The sequence below is a fragment of the Neophocaena asiaeorientalis genome, unplaced genomic scaffold (assembly GCF_003031525.2).
Source record: "Neophocaena asiaeorientalis asiaeorientalis breed wild unplaced genomic scaffold, Neophocaena_asiaeorientalis_V1.1 scaffold363, whole genome shotgun sequence".
In the NCBI taxonomy this organism is placed as follows: Eukaryota; Metazoa; Chordata; class Mammalia; order Artiodactyla; family Phocoenidae; genus Neophocaena; species Neophocaena asiaeorientalis.
In genome coordinates this window covers 59,192-73,151 of record NW_020172006.1, presented here as the reverse complement: position 1 = coordinate 73,151, position 13,960 = coordinate 59,192, and the positions used below count along the sequence as shown (strand labels likewise).

Here is a 13,960-nt window from a genome sequence, read left to right as displayed (position 1 = left end):
CAATGATAAAACTAATTCAAATAGTGAAAGAGTTCAGTGAAGTAGCAGGATTCAAAATTAAAATACAAAATGCAACGGCCTTTATATATACAAATAATAAACAAAGGTCATAAGGGTAGATAAAACCCATTTCATAATAAAACAAAAAAAGACTAAGTGCTTAGGAACAAATTTAATGAGAAATGCATAAAACCTACATGAGGAAAATTTTAAAACATTCTTGAAAGACACCAACTAGAACAAATGGAAAGATATCCCCTGTTCTTGGATTTTATGGCTCAACATTATAAAGAGGTTAGTGCTGCCTAAGTTAATTTGTAAATTCAATACAATCCCAATAAAAATACCAGCAAGCTCTCTTAAGAAGATAGACAAGATGCAAAGTCCATATGGAAAGATAAACAAGCAAGAATGGGAACACTGAAAAAGTAATACTATGAGGAGGAAATAGCTTTAGCAGACATAAAACAATAAAAGCTTCTATAATTAAAAATGGGTGGCTGGGCTTCCCTGGTGGCACTGTGGTTGAGAATCTGCCTGACAATGCAGGGGACACGGGTTCGAGCACTGGTCCGGGAAGATCCCACTTGCTGCGGAGCAACTGGGCCCGTGAGCCACAATTACAGAGCCTGCGCGTCTGGAGCCTGTGCTCTGCAACAAGAGAGGCCGCGATAGTGAGAGGCCCGCGCACCGCGATGAAGAGTGGCCCCCGCTTGCCACAACTAGAGAAAGCCCTCGCACAGAAACGAAGACCCAACACAGCAATAAATAAATAAATAAATAAAATGGGTGGCAGACTTCCCTGGTGGCGCAGTGGTTAAGAATCCACCTGCCAATGCAGGGGACATGCGTTCGAGCCCTGGTCCGGAAGATCCCACATGCCGCGGAGCAACTAAGCCCGTGTGCCACAACTAGTGAGACTGCGCTCTAGAGCCTGTGCTCCGCAACAAGAGAAGCCCGCGCCGCAACGAAGAGTAGTCCCCGCTCGCTGCAACCAGAGAAAGCCCACACGCAGTAATGAAGACCCAATGCAGCCAAAAATAAAATAAACAAATAAATAAACAACCACCTCACTCTCCCCAGGACCCCTTCTGCCCCTCAGATCCCTTCTCCCACAGCCAACTGAACTTTCTAGAATACAAATCCAATCTCTTATCTATAGCTTCAAACTCTTGAGACCAGGAGTAAAGAAAGAAAAAGAAAAAAGACATTTTAAAAACGTCGTTTCTGTGTTCTTGGGAGTATGAGAACTAACCTTTCGGAAAGACTGCTCTTCAGCTGGGAAAATAGGTTAATGGGCCTGTTTGTTCCTCCAAGGCCAGGCTGAGTCTAGGCTGGAGGGGAGGAGAGGGTCGTCACCACTACAGAATCATTCTGCGAATGACGGTCCCAGGGTGGAGAGAGGCCAGCTCTAACAACTGTTACGACGTTGAGTCAAGGCTAACACATTGAGAGTTCTCCACCCCCACCGCGAAAGCCGGGCAGCCAGCCCAGGAGGCCCCTTCAAAGCCGGTGGTTCTGCTCTCCCGGCTTCAGCCTCCGGCTCAGAGCCCAGCCTTGACGGGCGGAGTCCTCACTCTGCTTGGGCAGCGCCGGGTGGGGCTTCACTCAGGGCTGGAGCAAACACTCGACGCAGTTATTGTTCAAACCCCAGAGCGTCCGCTCCCCAGGGCTGCATTCCGAGCTGGGGTCGGGCCTGGGGCCCTCACTGTGCGACGCTGGAGCCACTGCGCCTTTCTGGCCCGCTTTCCCTTCCACTGGGGCTGGGGGCAGGGAAGGCATCTCTCCAGGCCCTTCAGGCTCGGACTTGGTCTCCCCGGAGTCATTATTTGCTCTTTTCTTCCGGGTTTGAGGGAGGGGATAGGTATGGCATCTGGGTGGAGGAAACTGAGGTAGGGCCTTACCTTTGAGCTCCACCCTCCCCTCCTGCCTTGAAGGGTTACTGCCTCCTGCTCCCAAGTGCCGCTGAGATGGGTTGAGGGGGTTTTCCCTTGCTGAAGACACAAATAATGTCATGGCTGTGTGTGTGTGTGTGTGTGTGTGTGTGTGTGTGGCAAACTGCTGTCTGCCTCCTTCTCTCTGGAGCCTAGAGACCTGGCCTCTGGCCTTGTGCCACTGCAGCCTTCGGCTCTGGGTGTGGTGGACGTCAGGCACGGTGCCCGGGGTAGTGGTCAGGGCCCAGGAATGGCAGGCAGGAGGCCTGGTCATTTACTTACCTGGGCCTCAGTCTCCACATCTGCCCAATGGGGATGATAATAATCCCTGTTCCCTGGATGGGGCGAGGATACAAGGAAGTCAGGGGCTTGGAGGTGCCTTATAACATGATATCTCGACATATTAATTTAGATGTTTAAAAATATCTTAACGTTTTTTTCTTGCATCACTTTTAGATTCGGTCCTAGGTACATTTTTATTTCTATTATAAATGGTACTTTTACAAATGACTTTTCCTGATCGCTTGTTACTACTATATAGAAGTTAAATTGATTTTTGTACATTGATTTTGTACTGGAAGACTTGGTACATTTAAAAATTATTTTAATTAATTAACTGTAGGATTTGTGTGTGTTTTGGTGGGTTTTCTAAGTAGGCTAATGGTTCTCAATGAAGTGTACTGCCCCCTAGGGGGAGATTTGAAAATTTGTAAGGGAGTTTTTTGTTGTACCCAAGAGTTTACACATCATAATTCATACAATTTTATTTGTCTTTTATTAACCTTTTATATTGCAATAAAAGAATTATATTGATTTTTGGAAAATATATGTGTGGACAGATTATATTCTTTAAAAATTTCATTTCAGGATAGGGAGTATAGCATTAATTTTGTGGGGAAATTGGATCTGATAGGGTTGCAAGCCTCTGAAGTTCTGATAATTTTCTTTCTTTTTTCAAGTCATTATCATTTTATTTTTTTATTTTTTGGCTGCCCTGCATGGCTTGTGGAATCTTAGTTCCTGGACGACCCATGTCCTCGACAGTGAAAGTGTGGAGTCCTACCTACTGGACCACCAGGGAATTCCCTCATTATCATTTTAAATCTTTATCTTTCCTTGCTGTGCTCTCAAGCCTTGGACAATGTTGAACAGTGGTGATGATGGACACGTCTAGTCTTTTCTGACTCTTAAAGGAAATGCTTTTTCCAAGATTTTCTTTAAATCACGAAAGGAAGTTGAATTTTATCAAACATTCCCTCCCCCCGCCTCGTCTGAGATATTCATATTTCTCTTGATGTGATGTGCCACATTGACAGACATTCCTTTACTATACGTGTATTCTGATTCCTTTTCTAATGCTAAGCCCACCTCAAATTTCTGGGATGAATCCATCTAGGTGCTCTGACATCCTTTTTACATACTGTCACATTGTCTACTAGCGTTTCGTGTAGGATTTTGCATCTGTGTTTGTTAGTGAGACAGCCCTATCATTTTCCTTGCTCGTGGGGTTCTTGTCAGCTAGGCCGGCCTGGTGAAGGGAGTTGGGAGCACAGGCTCCTGGGGCCCAGATTTACCCAGACCCAAAGACCAGCCGCCCGCCTCCGCGCGGAAACTGTATGCAGGGCGCGCCCCCTGGCGGCTGCGGGGCGCAAAAGAGCCCGATGAGCCAGGCGAGGGGAAGGGAACCAGGTAACATCAGGGAGTGCCAGGGCTGCACGGGCCGTGGGCCTTCGCTGGGCCTGGTGACAGTGAGCAGCCCGGCTTCAGAGATGGGTTGACCAGGACCCAGAGTGACAAAGTAGGCCTATAAATGTGGCGTCCTGACTCTTCTGAGCTGTGAGTTTCCTGAATCGTAATCTCTTTACCCATAAAGTGGGGATAATCCACCTGCCTGTCAGGAAAATGGGAGGAAGTTGTCACAGCACAGAATTCAGACTTTTCCAAGGACACAGAGGTGTCCTCTCCCGACCCCTCAGCATTCTTGTTTTCTTGTCTGTTACAAGCACTTGATAAATGGCAAGTGGGAAGAGAATTCAGGGTTAATGATACTCAGCTGTCCAGAATGAGTTCACATCACGGAGGTCTGTGTGAAGGAATCACATCTGTTAATTTATTAATTTTTGTTCATTATTTCATTATTGTTCATTTATTCAACAAATATTTATTGGACACCGTCGTACGAGAAATAATGGCCCCCAAAAGATGTCTAGGCCCTAATCCCTGAAATCTATGCATATGTTAGGTTACATGGGAAAAGGGAATTAAGGTTATAGATGGAATGAAGGTTGCTGATCAGCGGACCTCAAAACAGGAAGATGGGGCTTCCCTGGTGGCGCAGTGGTTGAGAATCTGCCTGCCAATGCAGGGGACACGGGTTCGAGCCCTGGTCTGGGAAGATCCCACATGCCGCGGAGCAGCTAGGCCCGTGAGCCACAACTACTGAGCCTGCGCATCTGGAGCCTGTGCTCCACAACAAGAAAGGCCATGACAGTGAGAGGCCAGCGCACTGCGATGAAGAGTGGCCCCCGCTTGCCACAACTAGAGAAAGCCCTCGCGCAGAAACGAAGACCCAACACAGCCAAAAATAAATAAATTTATATAAAAAAAATACAGGAAGATAATCCTGAATTACCCAGGCAGACCCAGTGTGATCAAAGAGTCCTCATAAATGAAAGGGGAGGCAGAAGAGTCGGAGGATATGGGACCAGTGGAAGCAGAGGTCAGAATGATGTGACTGCTGGCTTTGAAGATGAAGGGAGGCCACAAGCCAAGGAATGTGGGCACACTCTAGAAGCTGGAAAAGGCAGGGGAATAAATTCTGCCCTAGAACCTCCAGAAGGAATGCAGGCCTGCTGACACCTTGACTTTTAGCCCTGCAAGACTCATTCTGGACTTCTGATATGTAGGGCTATAATAACTGTGTTTGTGTTTTTAAGCCAGAAAGTCTGCGGTAATTTGTTACGGCAGCAATAGGAAACTGATACACTCTCCCGATGGATACAGTTCAAGCCACTCGGACAGATGGGCACAAATGAGTGGGCACATCCATTCATTTGTTCACCCCTAAAGCATTTAGGAAGTACTTACTATGAGCCAGACCCTGCTCAGAAGCAAGGCTGGCAAGGGACAAGTGGCCAAGGCACCGGGACTGCAGAAAGGGTGTTTGGATGATGCCTTTCCTCCTGCTCTTTCCACCTGCCAGAGCCAAGAGTGAGCCTGCAAGATGCTACGGCCTCCCTCCGCGGGATAACACCCGATGTGATTCAAACATGGTACCTCCCTCTGGGAGCAGCCAGTCTGGTTGGGGGGAAACAGGGATCAGAGAGGACACATTAGGTTACCTGGGATAAGGCAAGGCTGCCCTAACAAAGTGCTGACAAAATCCCAGAGGCTCAAAAAACATAAAGGTTTATTTTGTTCTTCTCAATAGTTTGAGCTGAGTATTCCAGGTCAGTCTATGGGCAGCCCCGCTCCCTGGAGTGAACGGGGAAGCCCTCTTGTTTCCCTGCCTTCCTCTAGGCCAGTGATTCCCACCACAGGTGACTTTGCTCTTCAGAGTACATTTGGCAATGTTTAGAGATATATTTGGCTGTCATGACTCGGGGTGTGATTCTGGCATCTATTGGGCAGACGACACGCATACGGCTAAATGCTCTCTCATGCTCGGGAACCGCCCTACCCCAAATGGCAATAGTGTCAAGTCACAAGACCAGCCCAGATAAAAGGGGTGAGGAGGAGCTCCAAAACTTTGTGGCCATATTTAACCTACCACACGGCATTTGAAGTGGTAGGGAGTTTTCCCAGCAGGTAAGGAGTGGTGTAAAGAGGGAGAGGGCACTCTGGGCAGAGGTACAGAGGTGGGACTAAACAGGACATGTCTGGGAAACATTCCACGTTTTGTGTCGTTGGAAGGGTAAATATTGGGAGTTGAAGGTGCAAAGATAAATTAGACGTTCCTGAGAAGGGCCTTGAATGCCGTACCTGGAGTTTTAACTTGATCCTTTGAAAGTTTTGACCAGTCCGTATCTGTTTTCAAGAGTCCATTGTAGGGCTTCCCTGGTGGCGCAGTGGTTAAGAATCCGCTTGCCAGGGCTTCCCTGGTGGCGCAGTGGTTGGGAGTCCGCCTGCCGATGCAGGGGACACGGGTTCGTGCCCTGGTCCGGGAACATCCCACATGCCGCGGAGCAGCTGGGCCCGTGAGCCATGGCCGCTGAGCCTGCGCATCCGGAGCCTGTGCTCTGCAAAGGGAGAGGCCACAACAGTGAGAGGCCTGCGTACCGCAAAAAAAAAAGAGTCCATTGTAGCAGCCCATATGTGGTATAGATGCCAAAGAGGGAAATAGTGGAGGAAGGGAACCCAGAGACGGGTACAGTGATCCATGAGAGAGAGGTGAGGCCCAGGCCTGAACTGGGCAGGGGTCATCAGAAGGGCAGGGATGGTGTCCTCAGAGCTTGGTAACTTACTGGATTCTGTAAGAATGTTCCACCTCTCAGGTTCCTTGTTCTCCTTGCTAATTTAGAGGGGCTGGGCAGGGGCAAGGGGGATGTCTGGATGAGAGAAGAGTGAGGATACGTATGAGGGGAGAGTGGTGGGACGGGCCTGACCGTATTCCTCCCCAGACTGATCAACTCCTGTCCCACTCATGGCTGAGTCCAAGGCCTGACACAGAGCAGACATCCATCCAGGTTGGCCCAATGACTTAACGTTGTTAACTCACTTTCTCCAAGCTCCCTAAAAACTCATCTTTTCTCTTTAGCAGAAATGTCTTTCGGGAAGTTTGGGGGTGAATTGAAGTGGGGAGAAAGTTAAATGGTGGTAAGCTTATTGGAATAAAGTGACCAGACTTTAGGACAGGCAGTGATGACCTCTCTAGGAAGGTTCTGGAATGGCCAGGGAGGAACTGAGTGAGATGTATGTACTGGGTGTGGGTGGTAGGGTGGTATCTGAGCGGTGTATTGTTCAGAGGTGGAACAAAAGAGCTGGATTAAAGCAATCCTAACTCCTCCTCAGCCCTCACCTTTACAGTGGGTGATTGCTTTCACCTAGTGTGAAAGGTCTTGGTCCATTGCTTGCCCTACCACACCTTCGTCAGAAAAACGGGGGATGGGATAAGGCAGAGGAACCCGTCCCCACCTCCAAGACAAAGAGGTTCTGTGGGCACAGTTCAGCCAGATGACCAGGAAGGGGAGGAAAGTTGGTTGTTCCGGGTTGAACTGGCCAGTGGAAGAGGGGTTGACCCCTCAGGTCTGTCCAGCAGTTTTTTTTTTTTTTTTGCGGTACGCGGGCCTCTCACTGCTGTGGCCTCTCCCGCTGCGGAGCACAGGCTCCGGATGCGCAGGCTCAGCGGCCATGGCTCACGGGCCCAGCCGCTCCGCGGCATGTGGGATATTCCCGGACCGGGGCACGAACCCGTGTCCCCTGCATCGGCAGGCGGACTCTCAACCACTGCGCCACCAGGGAAGCCCTGTCCAGCAGTTTTGAAGTACCCCTGGCAAGCCTGGGCAGGCACTCTTACAGGAATGCTCCTATTCAGAAAACCCAGTGTAATCAGAGTCATACTACACCATGGCGCTAACCCTTAAGACAATTCTACGTTTCACATATATAGAATCCAACATTTAAGTGACTTGGACACAATCACACAGCTTTTCAGTGGAGGGCCAGGATCCTAAGCTAGGGCTGTTAGACACCAACCAGGACAGGAAATATGTAACAGCACTCCGCCGGGACTAATGCCAACGGGCTCCAACTCGGCGCCTGCTGCCTCAATGCAGTGCTGGGTCAGGTTACTCCCCTCCACCCCTCAGGCCTCGTGAAGGACCACACAGCCAGCCCTGCCAACAGCCACAGCTGAGCCCAGCCCAGCAGCTGGCATCCGCAGACCCCGAGGAACTAGAACTCAGGCCTCTACCCCAGGCTTCCTTTTCAAGTGACTGATGACTCTCTTTGGTTGGAGGTGCCCATGTCCTTCAACACTCCTCTAACTGATCCTTATACAGTTTGGTTTCTAGGACTCAGTCTGAGACCCTCTTCCACAAATCATCCACTCACATAGCTTCAAATACCATGCATGCTTCTGATTCTCAAATTTGTATCTTCAGTCCAGATCTCTCACTTGAGCTCCAGATCCGCATTGTTTACTCTCCTTAAGCTCTCCACCAGGATATGTATCTCGCCCTGACTTCAAACTCAACAAATCCCACACTTACTTGATAATGACTCACCCCGTGTCTGCTTCTTTCTGTATAACTCAGATATATTTGATTTCCCATCCCCAGTGCCTCTATCACCATTATCTCTTACTTGAACTACCACATTCTCCACCCTGGTATCCCTCCTCCTCTTACTCCATTCCCCACCCTTTCAAGAGCTTTCCAAATTCAAATTCTTAACATGGCTTGCAAAGCCCTGTGTGACTTAATTCCTGTTCATCTCTTCAGAAACCCATCACTTGTTCTTCTGCAATAACCAGCCTCTTTTTTCTTTCCTGATTCCTCTCACCCTTCAGTTCTTAACGCACTGTTCATCTTCAAGGAAGTCTTCCCTTCTCTGGTTCCCTTGTGCACACTCCCAGAGCTCCCTATACCCTTTCTCTGTGACACCCATCCCAAACGTGACTGTCACAATTATTTGTCAGACACTAGATTGTAAGTGCCATAGGGCAAGGTGTCTTATCCACTGTACTCCTAGCACCTATCACGACACAACTTTCCAAAGTTTGTTGACGGGAGGGCACAGTGCCGTATGGTCTCCACATAGTAGGGCTCATGAAATGAATCCTCTGTCTCTTTTTGTGCTTTCTCCACATTTTCCTTTGAGAATCAAGCCTTATTTGGGGGCTAGGGCACCTTACCAAGTGAAGCGGGTCCTGACTTCTCTCTCATTCAGGTAGATCCACTCTGCATCCTAGTCAAGGGTTGAAGCAAAAAGAAAAAAAAAAAAGAAAGAAAAAGAAGAAGAGGGGAAAAAGTATCTCAGACATGCCACAGCTGATCCCAGAGTAAGCCTAATAAAAATCCAATAGACTAAATGATTGTGCCTTTGTGTGTGTTGGGGGGGTGTGTATGGCAGGGTGGCTTTAGAAAAGTGAGTACTTGGGACTTCCCTGGCGGTCCAGTGGTTAAGACTCTGAGCTCCCAATGCAGGGGGCCCAGGTTTGATCCCTGGTCAGGGAACTAGATCCCATGTGCGTGCCACAACTGAGAGTTCACATGGCTCAACTAAGGAGCCCACAAGCCACAACTAAGAAGCCTGCCTACCGCAACTAAGACCTGGCACAGCCAAATAAATAAATAATATATTTAAAAAGTCCATCTATCAAGATTCTTTAAAAAAAGCAAAGTGTGTACTCTTCAGAGGTGGAATTGAAGCAATCTTTAACTCCTTTTCAGTCATCCCTTTTACAAAGCACGGTCCAAATTGTGTCCTCAGGCAAGGATCCTGGTTCACCTCTTGCCAGTGTCTATCTGTGGATACAGGCAAGGCTGCCCCTCCCTGACACACACAAGAGGGACTAGTGGAAGAATATCATATGGTCAGCAGTGAGAGAAGCGATCAATTCATGCAGGCTTGGCTAGGAAAGCTAGTATTTGAAAAGCTGTTGTTTGGAAAACTAGGTGAGTTGTAGGAAATTCTAATTTTTTTTCTCCAGTATGCGGGCCTCTCACTGTTGTGGCCTCTCCCATTGCGGAGCACAGGCTCCGGACGCGCAGGCTCAGCGGCCATGGCTCATGGGCCCAGCTGCTCCGCGGCATGTGGGATCTTCCCAGACCGGGGCATGAATCTGCGTCCCCTGTACCGGCAGGCGGACTCTCAACCACTGCGCCACCAGGGAAGCCCGGAAATTCTAATTTGTTTTACATCTTATAAGGCACTTTGGTCATTGCCAGAGATAGGACCCTAGACATATGTGGCTTATGCAGTAAGTTTTTTCTGTTTCCAATATGTCCCCCTTCACTGTGTGAAGCTGGAAGGTTCATGCATTTACTCCAGAGCTCATAAAGTTAAGAATGCTGTGTACTTATGGATCATTAATGTTTAATTGAAAAGTTATTAGCTTTTAACCTTGTAAATCACCCAGGCTTGGAGTAGAAATTTACTGCAGTATCACTTAAGACTAATGACAAAAAAAGTCATAATTACTAAACATCCTTCCCATGAACAGGATTGCTGCTGGCCTACACAGCCCCCTTCACTCAGAAATTGGAAAAAAGTGTGTCGTGAGACACAACTCTTCCAAGGCACATACCGTGAGGCTTCAGCCTGTACTAACTGCGTCCCCCAACTGGGTACCATTGTGCAGTACACAAACTGTATAGCTAAACATGTGGCCCTGCCTTTATATAAGTGTACAGATACATTAAATATAAACCAGGGATAAAACATTACCAGAAGCCTCATTCAGAACAGTATCATTTAACACTTTCACCTACAGCGAGGTGATTAATGCTGAAATATAGCCTAGATTATAGCAGAATTGTGTATAAAATTACACAATTCTATCTTCTAGAAAAATAACCGTGGCATTGGCAAATCAAATAGAAAAAGTGAATTAGCAAGTCTGAGATCACCTGAACATGGTTAGTTCCTTGTATAGATTCACGACCACCTATGTTTATTAAATAATCGCTAGTAGAACAAATACCTGCACCAAAATGAAACCGGGAAACCCTGTATTAGCTTGGAAGGTTTACCTAATGGTCACACTGATAAATGACTCAGAAATATCCGAAGTATGGAAATGCTTGAGAGTAAACAATGCCTTATAATACATTAAACGAAAATTATACCTAGTTCTTAAAATGATTAATTGCTATTAAGTAATTTAGCTCTAAAAGAGCCCAAAGAAACAAGTACTAATTGTGAAAAGGATTTCGAACTTCTTTTGGAAAGTAAAAAAATGTGTACACGACTACGATAGTTTATTAGTCCCTTGACATTACCACATGACACATTTCACATGGCATGAGAAAAAAATGGTCAAATGATCTCATCTTTCTGGAAGTCAACTCAAAAGCTGAATGCAAGTAGCATTTTTGGATTTTATAGCAGGGAATGGAATTTCCTTTATAACGAAAACAAAATCATGTAATTTCCCCCAAAGATTTAGGCACTTTGCAGCAGGCTGTCGCCAATCTAGTAAAACTGGTATGAAGAAATACTTTATAGTGTAAATATTTGAACACAAACCCTATGATTACATTCAACAAAGAAGCGAGCGATGTCTCAAATGTATATTTCATTCTGACAAATACACACTGGAATCACCCCGTGGAGAAATGCAGTGGGAAGGACTTTCGACCTTCCATATTTGCGGAAGGTCTAGAGAATGGGGGACAAACTCCCAGAACGAGATAGTGAACATATGAGGCCTTGCAGGACACACACATGTCTGTAACATATTCTTCTTCTTTTTTTTTAAATTAATTTATTTATTTTTGGCTGTGTTGGGTCTTCGTTTCTGTGAGAGGGCTTTCTCTAGTTGCAGCGAGCGGGGGCCACTCCTCATTGCGGTGTGCAGGCCTCTCACTGTCGCGGTCTCTCTTGTTGTGGAGCACAGGCTCCAGATGCGCAGGCTCAGTAGTTGTGGCTCACAGGCCCAGTTGCTCCGTGGCATATGGGATCCTCCTAGACCAGGGCTCGAGCCCGTGTCCCCTGCACTGGCAGGCAGATTCTCAACCACTGTGCCACCAGGGAAGCCCCCTCCTCTCCTTATTACTGTACGTTTCAACAATGCTTTTAAAGTGTAAAGATCATTCTTACTTTGCAGGCCATACAACCGCAGACTGGATTTCGTCTGTGGCCTGTAGTTCACCAACCCCTGGTCCAGAGCCATTGGATATCATAGAACTTTCATCGTTTTCTTTTAGGTGCAGATGATGTCAGGATGAATATTTGTAGGGAACCATATTTCTGTGCTTAAAGATTTCTCTAATAAATGTGCTCTGCTGCGACCTTAGAGTTACTTCTGCACACTCGATTTAAAAGTGATGATATGCAGATCTGACATTTGCCAGAGAAGTTTCAGAAGCTTTATGACATTTTCGTAAATATTTAAATTACCAATGACTAAATCTGGTGCACACTGCAACACTGTGCTCCTTAAAAGCCACGAAGCAGGTCTCGTAACAAGGGTTAAAAAGGAACTGAGAGCAAAGTGTGACCTCTGATTGGTGCTGTAATATTGACAGCTGCTGAGCTAAACAGAGTGGGACAATTTTAGGTCACTTGCAGGCCTGTAATCGAGTGGGTTTTAGGGTTTTCTAGTAGGAAATATTCTTGTGATCATTTTCTATGCTAGCTACCAACCAAAACAGGGAGCAATTTGCTGATTTAATGATAATGAAGGTCTTGTGAAACAATACCAGATATTTAAAGTGTGTAAAGATGGCGGTCAGTCTGCTTATTCCAAATGTGTGTCAACAACAGCAGAAATTCTGTAGGTAACAACAGCAGAAATTCTGTAGGTAACAATACCGCTTAAATTCCTTAGTGATCTGTCTTCTCCTTAGCTGCTCTGATTGCCACCTTTGTTTTCCACCTTTCCCTCAAATATGTCAAGGTTTCATTACCCAAGGTGAAAGGTTATGGTCTAAAGCTAGAGTTTTATCTTCAGTGTGAATTTCAAGTGAAGAAATGTCTTTATCTGGGTCTAGGTAATGTCCAAATAAGATAAAATACTGAAAAAAAAGATAAAATACTGAAACATTAATTACGAAGCATAAATTTATCTACTTTTGACTTATTTTTACAGAGGGACTAAACATGTTTGGGTTTGTTGATAAACATGTCCTTTTACCACATTCAAAAACTGTACTATAAAGAAACATGCTGGGCTTCCCTGGTGGCACAGTGGTTAAGAATCCACCTGCCAATGCAGGGGACACAGGTTCGAGCCCTGGTCTGGGAAGATCCCACATGCCGCGGAGCAATTAAGCCTGTGTGCCACAACTACTGAGCCTGTGCTCTAGAGCCCGCAAGCCACAACTACCAAGCACGTGCGCCACAACTACCAAGCACGTGCGCCACAACTACTGAAGCCTGCATGCTTAGATCCTGTGCTCTGCAACAAGAGAAGCCACCACAATGAGAAGCCTGTGCACCATAATGAAGAGTAGCCCCCACTCGCTGCAACTAGAGAAAGCCCGCGTGCAGCAACGAAGATCCAACTCAGACAAAACTAAGTAAATTAATTAATTAAGAAAAAAAAAAGAAACATATGCTTCTATAAATTGAGGTGGTGTATTCATAAATTTGTTAATCTACTACAGAATTCTGATCTGACAGTTAACAATTGTCTAATTCCTCATTTTCACTGGAAATTAAGGTTACTAAGGGTTAAGAATTCTAATCAATATACATAAAAATACTAGAAACAATAAAGAAGGAAAGCAATCTTGAAAGGTCTGAAAGAAATGAAGGATGTGTTTTTGTTAAGGAAAAAAGGAGAGTAATTTTGTCCTAAAGTAGTTGCTTAGAGGTTGTCAAATGGTTTACCAGAATGAGAAAGAGGAAAGTAAAGACAAAAACCTGAATGGGTACAGAAAGTTGTAAAGGGTCTGCAGATGGTGGGGGGAGGAGGAGAGGTAGAGAAGGGAATGGGGGCGGGGAGAATATCTTATTCATGTGGTCAAGCTGGCTAAGACTGAATGCATTTATTTATAATTTTAAAATACTGAGCTCAATGAACTGCCTGATCTCCTTGCTTGGTGCCTGCAATAAATGCTGTACTTGCCTTCACCACACACACACACACACACACACACACACACACACACACACACACACGAAGAGCTCAATAGTGTACAAATGCAAAACTAGAGGTTGAAATTCCCTGTTAAAAGGACAGAGTTTCTTGGATTATTGGTCTGTATTTAATGAGACAAAGCAATTACTGTCACTTTGGTTACATAGGTAAGTATTTTTTCACAGTGACCTATAATATTATTTAATTAAGCGTTCAAACCTTTTAACAACTTCTCCAAATCAAATTCTAAATGAAGTCTTCTTTTTTTTTTTTTTTTTTA

General features: G+C 46.0%; 1 protein-coding gene across 1 annotated transcript in view; it reads right to left on the bottom strand.

Moving 5' to 3' along the window:
- The window catches only part of CAPN5 (calpain 5), a 57,315-nt gene extending 55,960 nt beyond the window's left edge, over positions 1-1,355 (bottom strand). Inside the window, exon 1 of the mRNA XM_024749596.1 lies at positions 1,256-1,355. The gene's annotated coding sequence lies outside the window, so the exon portion shown is untranslated. The remainder of the gene's footprint in view (positions 1-1,255) is intronic.
- Positions 1,356-13,960: the final 12,605 nt, after the last annotated feature.